Source organism: Crinia signifera, chromosome 8 (assembly GCF_055691185.1).
Source record: "Crinia signifera chromosome 8, ASM5569118v1, whole genome shotgun sequence".
Lineage (NCBI taxonomy): Eukaryota > Metazoa > Chordata > Amphibia > Anura > Myobatrachidae > Crinia > Crinia signifera.
Window position 1 is genome coordinate 143,310,137 of NC_139224.1, and position 15,022 is coordinate 143,325,158.

General features: G+C 41.1%; 1 long non-coding RNA gene across 1 annotated transcript in view; it reads right to left on the reverse strand.

The window, feature by feature from the left end:
- Positions 1 to 15,022, reverse strand: part of LOC146026529 (uncharacterized) — a 32,800-nt gene that overhangs the window by 17,417 nt on the left and 361 nt on the right. The window lies entirely within an intron of this gene.

The following is a 15,022-nucleotide window of genomic DNA, read 5'->3' on the forward strand; positions in this document are numbered from 1 at the left end:
TTGAGGGGGTCCCTCATCACTAGAGGAGGAAGATGAGGTTAAGACGAATCCTTCAAATTCCCCGCTTGCATCACTGGCTGTGTCAGAGTCAGAGGCAAGCATGGCATATGCCTCCTCCGCTGAATACATTCTTCTGGATGACTGGGATGCCATTTTTATTTTTGTGTTTCTGTAAGTGTAATGTTTCAACACGTGTATAGTGTAGGGGGGGTACAAACTTTATTTCAACACGGGGGGTATGTAGTGCAGAAAAAAAAAATACTTTATACAGGAATTTGATCCCAATAAAAAAAATAAAAATTAGATCAATCCTGTGGCAAAAATGCTGATCTGTGACGTACGTCACTCAGCAACTTCAAGGCAGCTTTTGGTACAACCTTGAAGGGGTAAAAAAAATATGACACTCTATGACACTCTATGACACTCTATGACACTCTATGACACTCTATGACACTCTATGACACTCTATGACACTCTATGACACTCTATGACACTCTATGACACTCTATGACACTCTATGACACTCTATGACACTCTATGACACTCTATGACACTCTATGACACTCTATGACACTCTATGACACTCTATGACACTCTATGACACTCTATGACACTCTATGACACTCTATGACACTCTATGACACTCTATGACACTCTATGACACTCTATGACACTCTATGACACTCTATGACACTCTATGACACTCTATGACACTCTATGACACTCTATGACACTCTATGACACTCTATGACACTCTATGACACTCTATGACACTCTATGACACTCTATGACACTCTATGACACTCTATGACACTCTATGACACTCTATGACACTCTATGACACTCTATGACACTCTATGACACTCTATGACACTCTATGACACTCTATGACACTCTATGACACTCTATGACACTCTATGACACTCTATGACACTCTATGACACTCTATGACACTCTATGACACTCTATGACACTCTATGACACTCTATGACACTCTATGACACTCTATGACACTCTATGACACTCTATGACACTCTATGACACTCTATGACACTCTATGACACTCTATGACACTCTATGACACTCTATGACACTCTATGACACTCTATGACACTCTATGACACTCTATGACACTCTATGACACTCTATGACACTCTATGACACTCTATGACACTCTATGACACTCTATGACACTCTATGACACTCTATGACACTCTATGACACTCTATGACACTCTATGACACTCTATGACACTCTATGACACTCTATGACACTCTATGACACTCTATGACACTCTATGACACTCTATGACACTCTATGACACTCTATGACACTCTATGACACTCTATGACACTCTATGACACTCTATGACACTCTATGACACTCTATGACACTCTATGACACTCTATGACACTCTATGACACTCTATGACACTCTATGACACTCTATGACACTCTATGACACTCTATGACACTCTATGACACTCTATGACACTCTATGACACTCTATGACACTCTATGACACTCTATGACACTCTATGACACTCTATGACACTCTATGACACTCTATGACACTCTATGACACTCTATGACACTCTATGACACTCTATGACACTCTATGACACTCTATGACACTCTATGACACTCTATGACACTCTATGACACTCTATGACACTCTATGACACTCTATGACACTCTATGACACTCTATGACACTCTATGACACTCTATGACACTCTATGACACTCTATGACACTCTATGACACTCTATGACACTCTATGACACTCTATGACACTCTATGACACTCTATGACACTCTATGACACTCTATGACACTCTATGACACTCTATGACACTCTATGACACTCTATGACACTCTATGACACTCTATGACACTCTATGACACTCTATGACACTCTATGACACTCTATGACACTCTATGACACTCTATGACACTCTATGACACTCTATGACACTCTATGACACTCTATGACACTCTATGACACTCTATGACACTCTATGACACTCTATGACACTCTATGACACTCTATGACACTCTATGACACTCTATGACACTCTATGACACTCTATGACACTCTATGACACTCTATGACACTCTATGACACTCTATGACACTCTATGACACTCTATGACACTCTATGACACTCTATGACACTCTATGACACTCTATGACACTCTATGACACTCTATGACACTCTATGACACTCTATGACACTCTATGACACTCTATGACACTCTATGACACTCTATGACACTCTATGACACTCTATGACACTCTATGACACTCTATGACACTCTATGACACTCTATGACACTCTATGACACTCTATGACACTCTATGACACTCTATGACACTCTATGACACTCTATGACACTCTATGACACTCTATGACACTCTATGACACTCTATGACACTCTATGACACTCTATGACACTCTATGACACTCTATGACACTCTATGACACTCTATGACACTCTATGACACTCTATGACACTCTATGACACTCTATGACACTCTATGACACTCTATGACACTCTATGACACTCTATGACACTCTATGACACTCTATGACACTCTATGACACTCTATGACACTCTATGACACTCTATGACACTCTATGACACTCTATGACACTCTATGACACTCTATGACACTCTATGACACTCTATGACACTCTATGACACTCTATGACACTCTATGACACTCTATGACACTCTATGACACTCTATGACACTCTATGACACTCTATGACACTCTATGACACTCTATGACACTCTATGACACTCTATGACACTCTATGACACTCTATGACACTCTATGACACTCTATGACACTCTATGACACTCTATGACACTCTATGACACTCTATGACACTCTATGACACTCTATGACACTCTATGACACTCTATGACACTCTATGACACTCTATGACACTCTATGACACTCTATGACACTCTATGACACTCTATGACACTCTATGACACTCTATGACACTCTATGACACTCTATGACACTCTATGACACTCTATGACACTCTATGACACTCTATGACACTCTATGACACTCTATGACACTCTATGACACTCTATGACACTCTATGACACTCTATGACACTCTATGACACTCTATGACACTCTATGACACTCTATGACACTCTATGACACTCTATGACACTCTATGACACTCTATGACACTCTATGACACTCTATGACACTCTATGACACTCTATGACACTCTATGACACTCTATGACACTCTATGACACTCTATGACACTCTATGACACTCTATGACACTCTATGACACTCTATGACACTCTATGACACTCTATGACACTCTATGACACTCTATGACACTCTATGACACTCTATGACACTCTATGACACTCTATGACACTCTATGACACTCTATGACACTCTATGACACTCTATGACACTCTATGACACTCTATGACACTCTATGACACTCTATGACACTCTATGACACTCTATGACACTCTATGACACTCTATGACACTCTATGACACTCTATGACACTCTATGACACTCTATGACACTCTATGACACTCTATGACACTCTATGACACTCTATGACACTCTATGACACTCTATGACACTCTATGACACTCTATGACACTCTATGACACTCTATGACACTCTATGACACTCTATGACACTCTATGACACTCTATGACACTCTATGACACTCTATGACACTCTATGACACTCTATGACACTCTATGACACTCTATGACACTCTATGACACTCTATGACACTCTATGACACTCTATGACACTCTATGACACTCTATGACACTCTATGACACTCTATGACACTCTATGACACTCTATGACACTCTATGACACTCTATGACACTCTATGACACTCTATGACACTCTATGACACTCTATGACACTCTATGACACTCTATGACACTCTATGACACTCTATGACACTCTATGACACTCTATGACACTCTATGACACTCTATGACACTCTATGACACTCTATGACACTCTATGACACTCTATGACACTCTATGACACTCTATGACACTCTATGACACTCTATGACACTCTATGACACTCTATGACACTCTATGACACTCTATGACACTCTATGACACTCTATGACACTCTATGACACTCTATGACACTCTATGACACTCTATGACACTCTATGACACTCTATGACACTCTATGACACTCTATGACACTCTATGACACTCTATGACACTCTATGACACTCTATGACACTCTATGACACTCTATGACACTCTATGACACTCTATGACACTCTATGACACTCTATGACACTCTATGACACTCTATGACACTCTATGACACTCTATGACACTCTATGACACTCTATGACACTCTATGACACTCTATGACACTCTATGACACTCTATGACACTCTATGACACTCTATGACACTCTATGACACTCTATGACACTCTATGACACTCTATGACACTCTATGACACTCTATGACACTCTATGACACTCTATGACACTCTATGACACTCTATGACACTCTATGACACTCTATGACACTCTATGACACTCTATGACACTCTATGACACTCTATGACACTCTATGACACTCTATGACACTCTATGACACTCTATGACACTCTATGACACTCTATGACACTCTATGACACTCTATGACACTCTATGACACTCTATGACACTCTATGACACTCTATGACACTCTATGACACTCTATGACACTCTATGACACTCTATGACACTCTATGACACTCTATGACACTCTATGACACTCTATGACACTCTATGACACTCTATGACACTCTATGACACTCTATGACACTCTATGACACTCTATGACACTCTATGACACTCTATGACACTCTATGACACTCTATGACACTCTATGACACTCTATGACACTCTATGACACTCTATGACACTCTATGACACTCTATGACACTCTATGACACTCTATGACACTCTATGACACTCTATGACACTCTATGACACTCTATGACACTCTATGACACTCTATGACACTCTATGACACTCTATGACACTCTATGACACTCTATGACACTCTATGACACTCTATGACACTCTATGACACTCTATGACACTCTATGACACTCTATGACACTCTATGACACTCTATGACACTCTATGACACTCTATGACACTCTATGACACTCTATGACACTCTATGACACTCTATGACACTCTATGACACTCTATGACACTCTATGACACTCTATGACACTCTATGACACTCTATGACACTCTATGACACTCTATGACACTCTATGACACTCTATGACACTCTATGACACTCTATGACACTCTATGACACTCTATGACACTCTATGACACTCTATGACACTCTATGACACTCTATGACACTCTATGACACTCTATGACACTCTATGACACTCTATGACACTCTATGACACTCTATGACACTCTATGACACTCTATGACACTCTATGACACTCTATGACACTCTATGACACTCTATGACACTCTATGACACTCTATGACACTCTATGACACTCTATGACACTCTATGACACTCTATGACACTCTATGACACTCTATGACACTCTATGACACTCTATGACACTCTATGACACTCTATGACACTCTATGACACTCTATGACACTCTATGACACTCTATGACACTCTATGACACTCTATGACACTCTATGACACTCTATGACACTCTATGACACTCTATGACACTCTATGACACTCTATGACACTCTATGACACTCTATGACACTCTATGACACTCTATGACACTCTATGACACTCTATGACACTCTATGACACTCTATGACACTCTATGACACTCTATGACACTCTATGACACTCTATGACACTCTATGACACTCTATGACACTCTATGACACTCTATGACACTCTATGACACTCTATGACACTCTATGACACTCTATGACACTCTATGACACTCTATGACACTCTATGACACTCTATGACACTCTATGACACTCTATGACACTCTATGACACTCTATGACACTCTATGACACTCTATGACACTCTATGACACTCTATGACACTCTATGACACTCTATGACACTCTATGACACTCTATGACACTCTATGACACTCTATGACACTCTATGACACTCTATGACACTCTATGACACTCTATGACACTCTATGACACTCTATGACACTCTATGACACTCTATGACACTCTATGACACTCTATGACACTCTATGACACTCTATGACACTCTATGACACTCTATGACACTCTATGACACTCTATGACACTCTATGACACTCTATGACACTCTATGACACTCTATGACACTCTATGACACTCTATGACACTCTATGACACTCTATGACACTCTATGACACTCTATGACACTCTATGACACTCTATGACACTCTATGACACTCTATGACACTCTATGACACTCTATGACACTCTATGACACTCTATGACACTCTATGACACTCTATGACACTCTATGACACTCTATGACACTCTATGACACTCTATGACACTCTATGACACTCTATGACACTCTATGACACTCTATGACACTCTATGACACTCTATGACACTCTATGACACTCTATGACACTCTATGACACTCTATGACACTCTATGACACTCTATGACACTCTATGACACTCTATGACACTCTATGACACTCTATGACACTCTATGACACTCTATGACACTCTATGACACTCTATGACACTCTATGACACTCTATGACACTCTATGACACTCTATGACACTCTATGACACTCTATGACACTCTATGACACTCTATGACACTCTATGACACTCTATGACACTCTATGACACTCTATGACACTCTATGACACTCTATGACACTCTATGACACTCTATGACACTCTATGACACTCTATGACACTCTATGACACTCTATGACACTCTATGACACTCTATGACACTCTATGACACTCTATGACACTCTATGACACTCTATGACACTCTATGACACTCTATGACACTCTATGACACTCTATGACACTCTATGACACTCTATGACACTCTATGACACTCTATGACACTCTATGACACTCTATGACACTCTATGACACTCTATGACACTCTATGACACTCTATGACACTCTATGACACTCTATGACACTCTATGACACTCTATGACACTCTATGACACTCTATGACACTCTATGACACTCTATGACACTCTATGACACTCTATGACACTCTATGACACTCTATGACACTCTATGACACTCTATGACACTCTATGACACTCTATGACACTCTATGACACTCTATGACACTCTATGACACTCTATGACACTCTATGACACTCTATGACACTCTATGACACTCTATGACACTCTATGACACTCTATGACACTCTATGACACTCTATGACACTCTATGACACTCTATGACACTCTATGACACTCTATGACACTCTATGACACTCTATGACACTCTATGACACTCTATGACACTCTATGACACTCTATGACACTCTATGACACTCTATGACACTCTATGACACTCTATGACACTCTATGACACTCTATGACACTCTATGACACTCTATGACACTCTATGACACTCTATGACACTCTATGACACTCTATGACACTCTATGACACTCTATGACACTCTATGACACTCTATGACACTCTATGACACTCTATGACACTCTATGACACTCTATGACACTCTATGACACTCTATGACACTCTATGACACTCTATGACACTCTATGACACTCTATGACACTCTATGACACTCTATGACACTCTATGACACTCTATGACACTCTATGACACTCTATGACACTCTATGACACTCTATGACACTCTATGACACTCTATGACACTCTATGACACTCTATGACACTCTATGACACTCTATGACACTCTATGACACTCTATGACACTCTATGACACTCTATGACACTCTATGACACTCTATGACACTCTATGACACTCTATGACACTCTATGACACTCTATGACACTCTATGACACTCTATGACACTCTATGACACTCTATGACACTCTATGACACTCTATGACACTCTATGACACTCTATGACACTCTATGACACTCTATGACACTCTATGACACTCTATGACACTCTATGACACTCTATGACACTCTATGACACTCTATGACACTCTATGACACTCTATGACACTCTATGACACTCTATGACACTCTATGACACTCTATGACACTCTATGACACTCTATGACACTCTATGACACTCTATGACACTCTATGACACTCTATGACACTCTATGACACTCTATGACACTCTATGACACTCTATGACACTCTATGACACTCTATGACACTCTATGACACTCTATGACACTCTATGACACTCTATGACACTCTATGACACTCTATGACACTCTATGACACTCTATGACACTCTATGACACTCTATGACACTCTATGACACTCTATGACACTCTATGACACTCTATGACACTCTATGACACTCTATGACACTCTATGACACTCTATGACACTCTATGACACTCTATGACACTCTATGACACTCTATGACACTCTATGACACTCTATGACACTCTATGACACTCTATGACACTCTATGACACTCTATGACACTCTATGACACTCTATGACACTCTATGACACTCTATGACACTCTATGACACTCTATGACACTCTATGACACTCTATGACACTCTATGACACTCTATGACACTCTATGACACTCTATGACACTCTATGACACTCTATGACACTCTATGACACTCTATGACACTCTATGACACTCTATGACACTCTATGACACTCTATGACACTCTATGACACTCTATGACACTCTATGACACTCTATGACACTCTATGACACTCTATGACACTCTATGACACTCTATGACACTCTATGACACTCTATGACACTCTATGACACTCTATGACACTCTATGACACTCTATGACACTCTATGACACTCTATGACACTCTATGACACTCTATGACACTCTATGACACTCTATGACACTCTATGACACTCTATGACACTCTATGACACTCTATGACACTCTATGACACTCTATGACACTCTATGACACTCTATGACACTCTATGACACTCTATGACACTCTATGACACTCTATGACACTCTATGACACTCTATGACACTCTATGACACTCTATGACACTCTATGACACTCTATGACACTCTATGACACTCTATGACACTCTATGACACTCTATGACACTCTATGACACTCTATGACACTCTATGACACTCTATGACACTCTATGACACTCTATGACACTCTATGACACTCTATGACACTCTATGACACTCTATGACACTCTATGACACTCTATGACACTCTATGACACTCTATGACACTCTATGACACTCTATGACACTCTATGACACTCTATGACACTCTATGACACTCTATGACACTCTATGACACTCTATGACACTCTATGACACTCTATGACACTCTATGACACTCTATGACACTCTATGACACTCTATGACACTCTATGACACTCTATGACACTCTATGACACTCTATGACACTCTATGACACTCTATGACACTCTATGACACTCTATGACACTCTATGACACTCTATGACACTCTATGACACTCTATGACACTCTATGACACTCTATGACACTCTATGACACTCTATGACACTCTATGACACTCTATGACACTCTATGACACTCTATGACACTCTATGACACTCTATGACACTCTATGACACTCTATGACACTCTATGACACTCTATGACACTCTATGACACTCTATGACACTCTATGACACTCTATGACACTCTATGACACTCTATGACACTCTATGACACTCTATGACACTCTATGACACTCTATGACACTCTATGACACTCTATGACACTCTATGACACTCTATGACACTCTATGACACTCTATGACACTCTATGACACTCTATGACACTCTATGACACTCTATGACACTCTATGACACTCTATGACACTCTATGACACTCTATGACACTCTATGACACTCTATGACACTCTATGACACTCTATGACACTCTATGACACTCTATGACACTCTATGACACTCTATGACACTCTATGACACTCTATGACACTCTATGACACTCTATGACACTCTATGACACTCTATGACACTCTATGACACTCTATGACACTCTATGACACTCTATGACACTCTATGACACTCTATGACACTCTATGACACTCTATGACACTCTATGACACTCTATGACACTCTATGACACTCTATGACACTCTATGACACTCTATGACACTCTATGACACTCTATGACACTCTATGACACTCTATGACACTCTATGACACTCTATGACACTCTATGACACTCTATGACACTCTATGACACTCTATGACACTCTATGACACTCTATGACACTCTATGACACTCTATGACACTCTATGACACTCTATGACACTCTATGACACTCTATGACACTCTATGACACTCTATGACACTCTATGACACTCTATGACACTCTATGACACTCTATGACACTCTATGACACTCTATGACACTCTATGACACTCTATGACACTCTATGACACTCTATGACACTCTATGACACTCTATGACACTCTATGACACTCTATGACACTCTATGACACTCTATGACACTCTATGACACTCTATGACACTCTATGACACTCTATGACACTCTATGACACTCTATGACACTCTATGACACTCTATGACACTCTATGACACTCTATGACACTCTATGACACTCTATGACACTCTATGACACTCTATGACACTCTATGACACTCTATGACACTCTATGACACTCTATGACACTCTATGACACTCTATGACACTCTATGACACTCTATGACACTCTATGACACTCTATGACACTCTATGACACTCTATGACACTCTATGACACTCTATGACACTCTATGACACTCTATGACACTCTATGACACTCTATGACACTCTATGACACTCTATGACACTCTATGACACTCTATGACACTCTATGACACTCTATGACACTCTATGACACTCTATGACACTCTATGACACTCTATGACACTCTATGACACTCTATGACACTCTATGACACTCTATGACACTCTATGACACTCTATGACACTCTATGACACTCTATGACACTCTATGACACTCTATGACACTCTATGACACTCTATGACACTCTATGACACTCTATGACACTCTATGACACTCTATGACACTCTATGACACTCTATGACACTCTATGACACTCTATGACACTCTATGACACTCTATGACACTCTATGACACTCTATGACACTCTATGACACTCTATGACACTCTATGACACTCTATGACACTCTATGACACTCTATGACACTCTATGACACTCTATGACACTCTATGACACTCTATGACACTCTATGACACTCTATGACACTCTATGACACTCTATGACACTCTATGACACTCTATGACACTCTATGACACTCTATGACACTCTATGACACTCTATGACACTCTATGACACTCTATGACACTCTATGACACTCTATGACACTCTATGACACTCTATGACACTCTATGACACTCTATGACACTCTATGACACTCTATGACACTCTATGACACTCTATGACACTCTATGACACTCTATGACACTCTATGACACTCTATGACACTCTATGACACTCTATGACACTCTATGACACTCTATGACACTCTATGACACTCTATGACACTCTATGACACTCTATGACACTCTATGACACTCTATGACACTCTATGACACTCTATGACACTCTATGACACTCTATGACACTCTATGACACTCTATGACACTCTATGACACTCTATGACACTCTATGACACTCTATGACACTCTATGACACTCTATGACACTCTATGACACTCTATGACACTCTATGACACTCTATGACACTCTATGACACTCTATGACACTCTATGACACTCTATGACACTCTATGACACTCTATGACACTCTATGACACTCTATGACACTCTATGACACTCTATGACACTCTATGACACTCTATGACACTCTATGACACTCTATGACACTCTATGACACTCTATGACACTCTATGACACTCTATGACACTCTATGACACTCTATGACACTCTATGACACTCTATGACACTCTATGACACTCTATGACACTCTATGACACTCTATGACACTCTATGACACTCTATGACACTCTATGACACTCTATGACACTCTATGACACTCTATGACACTCTATGACACTCTATGACACTCTATGACACTCTATGACACTCTATGACACTCTATGACACTCTATGACACTCTATGACACTCTATGACACTCTATGACACTCTATGACACTCTATGACACTCTATGACACTCTATGACACTCTATGACACTCTATGACACTCTATGACACTCTATGACACTCTATGACACTCTATGACACTCTATGACACTCTATGACACTCTATGACACTCTATGACACTCTATGACACTCTATGACACTCTATGACACTCTATGACACTCTATGACACTCTATGACACTCTATGACACTCTATGACACTCTATGACACTCTATGACACTCTATGACACTCTATGACACTCTATGACACTCTATGACACTCTATGACACTCTATGACACTCTATGACACTCTATGACACTCTATGACACTCTATGACACTCTATGACACTCTATGACACTCTATGACACTCTATGACACTCTATGACACTCTATGACACTCTATGACACTCTATGACACTCTATGACACTCTATGACACTCTATGACACTCTATGACACTCTATGACACTCTATGACACTCTATGACACTCTATGACACTCTATGACACTCTATGACACTCTATGACACTCTATGACACTCTATGACACTCTATGACACTCTATGACACTCTATGACACTCTATGACACTCTATGACACTCTATGACACTCTATGACACTCTATGACACTCTATGACACTCTATGACACTCTATGACACTCTATGACACTCTATGACACTCTATGACACTCTATGACACTCTATGACACTCTATGACACTCTATGACACTCTATGACACTCTATGACACTCTATGACACTCTATGACACTCTATGACACTCTATGACACTCTATGACACTCTATGACACTCTATGACACTCTATGACACTCTATGACACTCTATGACACTCTATGACACTCTATGACACTCTATGACACTCTATGACACTCTATGACACTCTATGACACTCTATGACACTCTATGACACTCTATGACACTCTATGACACTCTATGACACTCTATGACACTCTAGCAGCACACAGGAAGTGACAAGATCCAGGAAGCATCCAGCTGCTGGCAGCACGCTACCAGCGGTGATCAGGTAAGTATCAGGCAAGGATCAGGTCAGTATATCACGACAGATTGGCACGGTGACCGCTCTGCACGCAATTCCAGACCGGAATGGCGTCTGCAGCGCAGTCACCGTTAGTTTAAATCACGCGCCCGACGGACCAATCACAGCCTTGGGGGCAAGTGGGGTGAGGTGTGGCCCCTCACACCCGGCGGTGATTGATCCCTGTGTTACCGAGCGTCCGATTCGCCGGTAACACAGGAAACCGCTGTGAATGGCTGTTCACATTGAACAGCCAATCACAGCGATCGCCGACGGGGGGGGGAGGCATCGCCGCCCCCCCTGGGCATGCAGGGACAGCAGACCTGTTTAAACTGTCACCGCGTCTATAGACGCGGTGACAGTTTAAAGTCATGACGTATATATACACGTCATGTGTCGGGAAGTACATCCCGGCCATGACGTATATATACACATCAAATGTCGGGAAGGGGTTAAACATTGTCAGAAATCCCTTCTGTCTACAACTCTTGAAGAATCATCGGCTTAATGTAAGATAGACCGAGGACTAGACTTGTGTCTACATTTACTGTGACGGCCAGAAACTCCTACTGGCATCTACTGAAAACCGCCCTGTAGCTGCATTCATGAGTGACAGGCTATATGGGAGGTGCAGGCTGTATACCTGGGAATAACCCTAGGACAGAGCAGCCATCACTACCGATTAAAGCCAGAATCACTCATGTTATTTATGGTACAAAGGAAATGGGTATCATCGAAACATCCTTCCCACATGGGCTAGTCATAGCTCGGCCATACATCCAGCGCATCTGACCTTGTACTTACCACTTCTATGCGACTGACGCAAGCAGCCAGGTCCAGCTGCAAGGAAAGAAGGGGTTACACGATACAACCGATGTTTAGACAAATTATTCAGGATATCCTGAAGTGTCCTGATGCCACAGAACTATTATCAAGATATGGTTCTACTACATGATTATTAAATCTCCTTAAACTACCAGATTTATGTTTTAGCAGGAAAAGCAATAAGCACTCACTGCATGGGGAAGAGGGTGGTAGCCTTGGCTGTAGCTCCCTGCATATTGGGGGGTTGCCAGGAAGTGCTGAGCTCTTGCAGCACTTGGCTCAGACACTGACCAGCATCATGGCACGGTTTATGGCGCACTAAGTATGCAGCCATTAGACAATGTAGATGGCCGCATTTCAAATGGAATGTTGCAGCTGGTGGATTGGCAGCCAATTATGCAAGCTGCCATAGCAGCAGTGCCTGAACAGCTGGCACTACATTAAAGGCCACTGTCCATGGATTTCATTGTTCTGTAGCCAACATGGTAGGAAGCCCAGGGGCTGACATGAAACAGTTCCAGCAGTTCAAGGAAAAAGGTCACATCCATACTATAAGGTTTTTGGCCATGCTCTCCAAGGTGCCCATACACTGTACAATTATTACCGTGCATTTGAAACTAAATCGCATGCGATGGGGACCTAGTATAAAAAGCATGGGCTACAGAGACTTTGTGCTGTGCTATAAGGATGCCCGCCTGAGCATCACAGCACCATTGTACTGTGAATGGGCACCTTTAGAAACACTTG